Source organism: Camelus ferus, chromosome 11 (genome assembly GCF_009834535.1).
Source record: "Camelus ferus isolate YT-003-E chromosome 11, BCGSAC_Cfer_1.0, whole genome shotgun sequence".
Lineage (NCBI taxonomy): Eukaryota > Metazoa > Chordata > Mammalia > Artiodactyla > Camelidae > Camelus > Camelus ferus.
This window is the reverse complement of record NC_045706.1, coordinates 74,233,228-74,242,170: the sequence shown is the minus strand read 5'-3', so window position 1 is coordinate 74,242,170 and position 8,943 is coordinate 74,233,228.

The following is an 8,943-nucleotide window of genomic DNA, read 5'->3' as shown; positions in this document are numbered from 1 at the left end:
CCTCCCTGAGACGTAAAAGGGCAGGCCTCAGCAAGTAATGATTGTGCCACTGGAGTCCAGACTGATCGTCTGATGCACATTCCTGAGCGGTTTTACAGATAACCAGATCTGACCATCAGATGTCTTCCCTAGCCTCCCCTTTGAACAAGGAGAAAGCTTCCAGTAGAGGGCTGTTCTGGCCCCTGCTTCTGGCTAATCACCCTTCCTAACTAACAAGCCCCCGGGCTGCACATTCTTTTCTCCTTAAACATTCTTTTCTTAGAATAGTTTCTCTTTAACCCAGAAGACTTGTTCAAGGAAGGAGATCACAGACGGGGACTGAGAACTTCAGAAAATTGAACAGACCCTCCGGAGTTTCTCCATGATACCAAGTGGATTCATCGCGATTGAGAAATACAGCGCCCTGCACACACCCTGAGGATCATTCTCCTGTTCCTATCAAGTTTTTGTAAAAAACCTCGGGACCCTTTCCCCAAGATGGGCTCACGGTCTCTGAGGCAGTCGTCTGCTGTGACTCCCTTTGCCTGGCAAAGCAGTAAAGCTGTTGTTTTCTATCCTCCCCAAACTCTGTCTCCGTTTCTGTCTTGGCTGTGGGCACAGAGGCCGGTTTTTCCGCAACAACTCTGACTGCCCGTTTGACCTACTGGCTGTGAAAACACCGGTGAGAAATGTAAATAAAGCTGTGTTCAGTGTTCAGTGTTTTCTGTTAGGGACCACAAAGTTCTCGCCTTTCCTACGTGTCTCTACTTGATTTTTACTCGTGTTTCCTTTAAAAGCCATGTTTTGGTGTTCCTCCTCCTCTGTAGCTTTGGTTTTTATTGTTTTTTATTTAAATTGAGGACTTCATTACCCATCCCAGACCCTCAAACTCACATTCTAATTCACTCTTCTCTCTCCTCCTATTCACTTGCCAAGTCTGCTTCACCCTCCAGGCTCCAATAGCTGCATTTAATCTTAACATTCATTACCTGGGGTTGTCCTGATCTTTCTGTGCCTTGTGTTTTATCTACCCAACTCAGTTTTAAACTGAGAAGAGGAACTTACATATTCCCCAATGCCTAGTGTAATGCTTTTCATAAAGTAGACTGTCTAACTATTAGGTAGAAATGATAGGTTATTGATAAAGTGAGGAGCAACTGAATGTCTTCCCAACCTTGCCTGGGTCTGTTACCTCTCCCTTACAAAGCGAGCTGAAATAACTACACAATAGTGCTCCGTTTCTTTGGAAAGAGGAATTTAGGCTTAAATGGGACTGCATAAAAGGGCCAGAAGTCCTGCGTTGGTGCAGTAAATCTGGATTAAAAGATCCACAAATCCAGAGGATGTATTCTTAGAAAAACCCCTTCATTAGTCCCTGTTTTGTTTCATGAGCTCGGTGTGTTTTTTATATCATTTAAAATCAACAAATATGTGCTCACTGCCCACCACAACAAGGCACAGGGACACGAGACACAAACATACAAAGGGCTTTGTAGTATTTGCCTCACGGGACCCTTCTAGCTGCAGACAAGAGACTTCAACATACAGGAGTCTGACATCTCGTCCTTGGATTACTGCAACAACCTCTTGAGGCATCTCCCTGCTTTGGCCCTTCCCCCCCTGCAATCTATTCTCAACACGACAGCCAGAGAGATTCTGACAAAATGTCATCCAAACAGTGCTCCTCCTCTGCTCCTTCCAATAGCTTTGCTCATTCTCTGAGGAAAGAGCCAAGTCCTCACACTTCACGATCTGCCCCCCCCGCTCCCCACGCCCCGCGCTCCCTGACTTCATTTCCCACCACAGTCCTCCTCCCTCATTCTGCACCAGCTGGGTATCAGTTCTCAGCGAGGCCCTTCCTGATCGCTGTGTTTAAAATCGCTGACACTCTCCCAAAACACACACACAAAATCCCTGTTGCTCCTTCTGGCTTCATTTTCCTCTCACACCTACCAGGTTCTAATACACGATGTAACCTACCTTTTTATTTTATTTTACTTGCCCACCAGACTACAAGCTCCCTGAGGACAGGGAGTTTTGACGGTTCTTTCTTCAATGGCCCTTACATTCCAGGGAGGGACACACTGATGCATTTAGGTAGGATTAAGGTAGGATGAGGTCATTGGGATCACTTGGGTGGCTACTCAAGTTGCTGCCCAGGAAAGGCTCTCCAGAAGGGTGATGTTTAAGCTGCGGGTGAATGAAAGAAAGGAGGCAGCCACATGATGCTCTTGGGGGAGAGCATTCTCAGCTGAAGGAACAGCTAACGCAAAGCCCCTAAGGCTCCTGAGAACATATTTAGTGTGTTCAGAAGCTTACGGCTACAGGTTACAGAGGCCGGGGGTGGGGGCAGGGTGGGGGGAGATGGGGGGTGGGAAGGGATAAAGTGGGAGTTTGGGATTTGCAGATGCACACTACTGTATATAAAATAGATAAATAACAAGGACCTACTGTACAGCGCAGGGAACTATATTCATAGTAGCCTATAACGAAAAAGAATATGAAAAGGAATATATACATACATATATATGTATATATGTAACCTGAAACTAACACAACATTGTTAACTATCTGCAATTTAAAAAATAAGTTAAAATAAACCAAAACAACAATTCAGGAACAGAGAGGCCCCCGGCACGACTAAGCACAGTAAATGAGGGGGAAGGACGTGAGACTGAGTCACAGGGGTCAATGAGGTCACCTGAGAAGGCAGGCAGACGCAGACGCTGACCTAGGACACAGCCCCAGGGAGGCACGAAGAGAGAAAGCCATAAAGGAGGCCGGGAAGGGGCAGCCGCGGACACCTGCCGAAAATGGTGTCGGAGCAACCACAGAAGGGAAGGGTCTTAAGAGGGAAGAACCACCAGTTGTGCCAAACGCTGTGGAGAGGTCAAGGACCCAGAAGTACCCAGCGGATTTAGCAACACCGGGTTAACCGGTAACTAACTCTGCAGAGGGCGGAGAAATGGGAGGTCAAGAAGTGGTAGAAACGATGACTGTAACAGTTTCACGAAGTCCTGCCGTGAAGAGGGACAGAGAAGCAGCGCTGAGGCTGAGGAAGCAGTGGGGCAAAGGGGAGATTTTGATTTTCTTGTTTTTAATTTTTGTTTGTTTCTTCAAAGGAAAGATACGCCAGTGGTGCCTTTTAGACTTTTACCAAGTAAGCCACAACAAATACATTTAGATTGTGACTTGTAGCATACATACTTAAAATCATGGAGACAAAAATTTGACAAAACGGTACGCATTTTGTCTCATTGTCTTGTTATGTGTTGTCATTTTTTCATTTTGAAGAACGCTGCTTATAACTCACTAAAATGTTCACAAGACTAGACGTTTCAAATTGTTTGCAGACAATTAATTGCCTTAGACTTCCAAAGATGAAGGGATCATTTCTGGTTGGGTCAATTTCTTTTTCATCTGTCTTTATGGTCCCCTTTCCATACCCAAGAAGCCAAATTTATAAAGTACAAATTTAGAAATCATGTATGTAGAAGTATTAAAATATGCTATATATATATATATATATATATATATACACACATATACATGTATTGCCTCAATTTTTTAAAAACTAGTAAAAAAAAAAAAACACATGATTTCAGACTTATGACTTGAAACTATATATGTTCTTGCTACCTCTCAGGACGAACTGACCGAACAGAAATACCTAACATTCTTTGTCACTAAAGTGAACTATGCTGTTTAAAGCTAGGAAACACTTCTCATAGTGATTTTGCTTATTATTGTGTGGCTGTGTCACTTTTGTTATAATAATAATTTTTAACTTACGTATTTATTTTTAATAGAGGCACTGGGGATTGAACCTGGGACCTCGTACATGCTAAGCACGTGCTCTGCCTGCCACCCCAGCACTGAGCTATACCCATCCCCCCCAAATTAATTTTTTTTAATGTTGATCCCCCAAGCATTCATTCAATGGTGGTGCTAGTGCTGGGGAAACATGCCCCGAAATCAATAATTTTGGAATACAAGTTAGATGTGATAACACACTGTTAAGAACTTTAAATATTTACTTTGATCTTTTTTTTTTTTAACTATGAATTTAGGAGCCAGAACTCTAGAAACTCTGGCACTAGTGATGACAAATAAAAGCAACATTAAAGTTAAAACTTGCCACAACAGTTACAGATTCATGAACTCTGAGAACACATACCCTGCCTTCCATCTATTCCCAGGCGAAAATGTCTTGAATTACGCAGTTTTCACATTACACAGTATTTAGGAGTGCATTCTTTGCGCCTCCCCCTCACAGGGGAGGTAATTGGGTTTATTTACTTACTTATTTTAATTTTTTTTTAAAGGAGGTGCTGGGGATTGAGCCCAGGGCCTCGTACATGCTAAGCACACGCTCTACCACTGAGCTGTGCCCGCCTCCCTGGTTCGAATTCTTTACAAAATGACAGCAATCGTATTTCTTATAGGCACGTCCACTTCCCAGGGAAATGCTCATGGTTGGTGCCAACTACCCCTCGCTCTACATGGACTCATTTCTTCTTGAATCCTCTTGCTTTGAACTAATCTCCCCCACACCCCAGTCCCGGTACCACCCATGAGGACTCAACCTCTTTTTTCACCCTCCAGACCCCCAGGTTCAGACTGATGGGGCTTACCTCTTATGTCCTACAGGATCATGTCCCAGAGCTAGTCTTCTCAGGTGTGAGAAACAAGCTTCTAGAACCAAGGCTTTGTCATAAAATAAAAGAATCTTGGAGATGGGCGAGATCTTCAGAGGACTGTAAATTAAATTAATTTATCCCAGAGGCTCAAAGTATGAGATGCTGTCCCATTTTTAAAATACTTTTCTTGAAATGGCTTGGCAGACTATCATATGTTAACTAGAGAATGCTGTAGTGTTATTTAACATGAGAATATATATCTGAAATGATTTGAAAGTAGAAACAAAAAAGAATACTTTAAATACATATATATATAATCGGACAACATGTTAGGCATTAGAGATATGGTGGGTAAAAAATACAGCTTTCCTGGAGCTTGAACCTAGTGAGAGTCAGACAGTAAGGAATTACATATATGGATTTTTTTTTTAAGTACAAGAGTAATACTAGTAACTGTTAATGTTCATTGTCATCTTTGTTCCTGCAAAGCTGCTGAAATTCACAAAACCGTTAAAGGCCTCCTTCTCTTAATACTTTACCAACCTTTCCTGCCCATCACTAATCTTCTCCCAACTTGTACTTAACACAGCTCATTATAAAATAAAGGGACAAAAGCAAAACTTCAAGGGAAGAATTTCTATGACAGGTTGGAACAAGTAGGAAATTCAGGTGTTTTTTCCAAATAGAAAATGTTATCAAGTCCAAATGCTTTAAAAGAAAAAACTTATTTAGAAAATGTCAAAACATACCCAGAAGTAAGGAGACAGTGTGATGAATTCCCATTCACTTGTTGTCCAGGTCCAACAGGGACACATCAACACAGTCCACTCCTCACCCGTTCTCTCCCCACCACTGGCTCATCTTGAAGCAAATCTCAGGCTTCGTTTGTTAGACTTGAAGGTTCGTAAGATGCAGGTTCACTTCTTTGGCCAGAAGACTTCACTGGTGGTATGTGTTTCCAATTGCAGTTCAACGGGAGGAACTTCGCTCGGGCCGGGTAGCTTTTCTTTTCTTTCTTTTCCTTTTTTTGCGTTCTTTTTTTAACTGAAGTCTAGTCAGCTTATAATGTGCCAAGGTCTGGTGCACAGCATCATGTTTCAGTCACCCATGTACATACATATATTCCTTTTCATATTCTTTTTCAGCATAGGTTGCTTTTCTCCACACCCTCTCCAGTACTTGCCATTTGTGGACTTTTGAATGATGGCCATTCTGACTGGCGTGAGGTGATTCTTCGTTGTAGTTTTGATTGGCATTTCTTTAATGATTAGCAATGCTGAGCATCTTTCCATGTGCCTGTTGGCCATCTGGGTGTCTTCTTTAGAGAGATGTCTATTTAGGTCTTCTGCCCATTTTTTGATTGGGTTGCTTGGTTTTGGGGTTTTTGGGTTTTTTTTTCAATATTAAGTTGTATGAGCTGTTTGTATATTTTGGAAATCAGTCCCTTGTTAGCTGCATCATTTGCAAATATTTTCTCCCATCCTGTAGGCTGTCTTTTCATTCTGTTGATGGTACCCTTAGCTGTACAAAAGCTTTTAAGTTTAATTAGGTTCTATTTGTTTATTTTTGCTTTTATCTCCATTAGTCTAGGAGCTGGCTCAAAACATACACTGCTGCAATGTACAGAGTGTTCTGCCTATGTTTTCCTCTAGGTCGGTTGTTTTTCTGTTAGCAATAATGACACCACCAATAAACCTCGCTGTCTAGGTTACTGCAGCTGGGTAACACTGTGTTTTCCTTTGTTTGATATAAAGATTGGTCAGTGGTTACAAATGTGGTTAGCCCGATCCGCCCATCCACTACAAAGTTCCCCTCAGTTTTTGAGCGAGTGGCTTTCGCAGCAAGCTGCTGATGTTCACTGCCTGGATCCACTGTTTCATTAGAAGTTGGAGAGTGTTGCTGTATTGGTTCCATCACTCCTCCTGCCTTTATGAGCTGGAATTCTTCTATCAGGAAACACTGTTTCCTGTGTGGCGACCCCAAGGTGAAGTTTATGCCAGAAAGGCAGGGTAACTGCTTGATTCTTCCCCTTCACTCAGGAGTTTTCTTAATAATAAGTTGGTTTCCTGGCCTCCACAGAAGGTACCCAGTGAGTTGGTTTTTAGAAGTGTGTATATTTGATGTGTTTCTTTTTTTCCCTGATACTTAAGTTATCCCATCTTTAACCAAAGGGCACCCCCTTTGAATTGGCTTCTGTCTTCTTTTGACACAACATAGTAATCTTAGCTAGCTTCCTTGCTTTCTGGTATGACACCAAACTATCATTTTCATTTCCTGCCAACCTTAGACTGAGCAGTTTCTCCATAGAAACTTTTAGTGGGAAATGGTATAGAAAGACTACAATTTAAAAAAAAAAAGTGTTTGGAGGAAGGAGGTAATTAGGTTTATTGATTAATTTATTTATCTAATGGAGGTACTGGGGATTGAACCCATGATCTCATGCATGCTAAGCACACACTCTACCTCTGAGCTATACCCTTCCTTTCTAAAGGCTACAGTTTTGACAAGGGGTGCTCATGGCAACTGGGTTGGTTTCCAGACTTCCTCAGTGGGGAGAGCCAGGGAAAAAGAATTCGTTTACTGTCTGAGTTTATACTGATTTCATTCAATTTAGGGTTACTTTAGCTTTTAAATTTTAAATTTAGCTTTTAATTTTTATATTTATACCTCACTTTTCTCACGAAAATCTTAGTTTCTAACAAAATTAACATAATCACCTATTTGCTTTATCCTATTATATATAATAGTTTCAGGATAAAGAAATAAATATTATCATAACAATATGATTACAAAACCAAACCAAGGTTTACTTGCAATCTTTTTCTGTCCTTAGGCTTTATGTCATAAGATTCATATAATCAAATTTCTGTGTTTTAAAGTATTTTCACAGTACTACCCAAAGTGATCTACAGATTCAGTGCAATCACTAGCAAAATCCCACAGCACTTTTAGCAGAAAGAGAAAACAAATCCAAAAATTCACATGGAATCTCAAGGGATCCTGATTAATCAAACAATCTTGAAGAAGAACAAAAGAGTTGGAGGTCTCATGATTCCTGATTTCAAAAACATATTACAAAGTTAGTAAGCAAAATAGTGTACAACTGGAAGACTATACTACAAAGCTACAGTAATCAAAACAGCATGGTACTGGCACAAAACAGACACAAAGATCAATGGAACAGGGTAGAAAGTCCAGAAATAAACCCACACGTTTATGGTCAATTAATCTATGCCAAAGGAGGCAAGAATATACAATGGAGAAAAGACAGCCTCTTCAATAAGTGGTTCTGGGAAACAGGACAGCTACATGTAAAAGACTGAGATTAGAACATTCTCCAACACCATATACAAAAATAAACTCAAAATGGATTAAAGAGCTAAATGTAAGACCAGATGCTATAAAACTCCTAGAGGAAAATACAGGCAGAACACCCTAGGATATAAATCACAGCAGTATATTTTTTGAACAAGCTCCTGGAGTAATGGAAATAAAAGCAAAACTAAACAAATGGGATCTAATTAAACTTAGAAGCTTTGTCAGGGAAGGTACAGCTCAAGTGGTAGAGCGCACGCTTAGCATGCATGAGGTGCTGGGTTCAATCCTCAGTACCTCCTTGAAGAATAAGTAAAAAAGTAAACCTAATTACCTCCCCCAACCCCCCCCACCCCAAAAAAGCTTTTGCACATCTAAGGATACCATCAACAAAATGAAAAGACAACCTAAAGAATGAGAGAAAATATTTGCAAATAATGTGACCAACAAGGGACTAATTTCCAAAATATACAAATACCTCATACAGCTTAATACAAAAAAAAAAAAGCAACCCAATCAAAAAATGGGTAGAAGACCTAAACAGACATTTCTCCAAAGAAGACATCCAGATGGCCAAAAGGTACATGAAAAGATGCTCAACATCACTAATGGTTAGAGAAATGCAAATCAAAACCACAATGATATATAATCTCACACCAATCAGAATAGCCATCATTAAAAAGTCCACAAATGATAAATGCTGGAGACGGTGTGGAGAAAAAAGAACCCTCCTACACTGTGGGAATGTAAACTGGTGCAGCCACTATAGAGGACACAATGGAGGTTCCTTAAAAAACTAAAAGTAGACTTACCATGTGATCCAGCAATCCCATTCCTGGGCATATATCTGGAGAAAATTATAATTCAAAAAGACACGTACACTCCAATGTTTACAGTAGCACTATTTACAATAGCCGAGACATGGAAACAACCTAAATGTCCATCAACAGATGACTGGATAGAGAAGTTGTGATATATATATGGAATACTATATATATATATACTATAT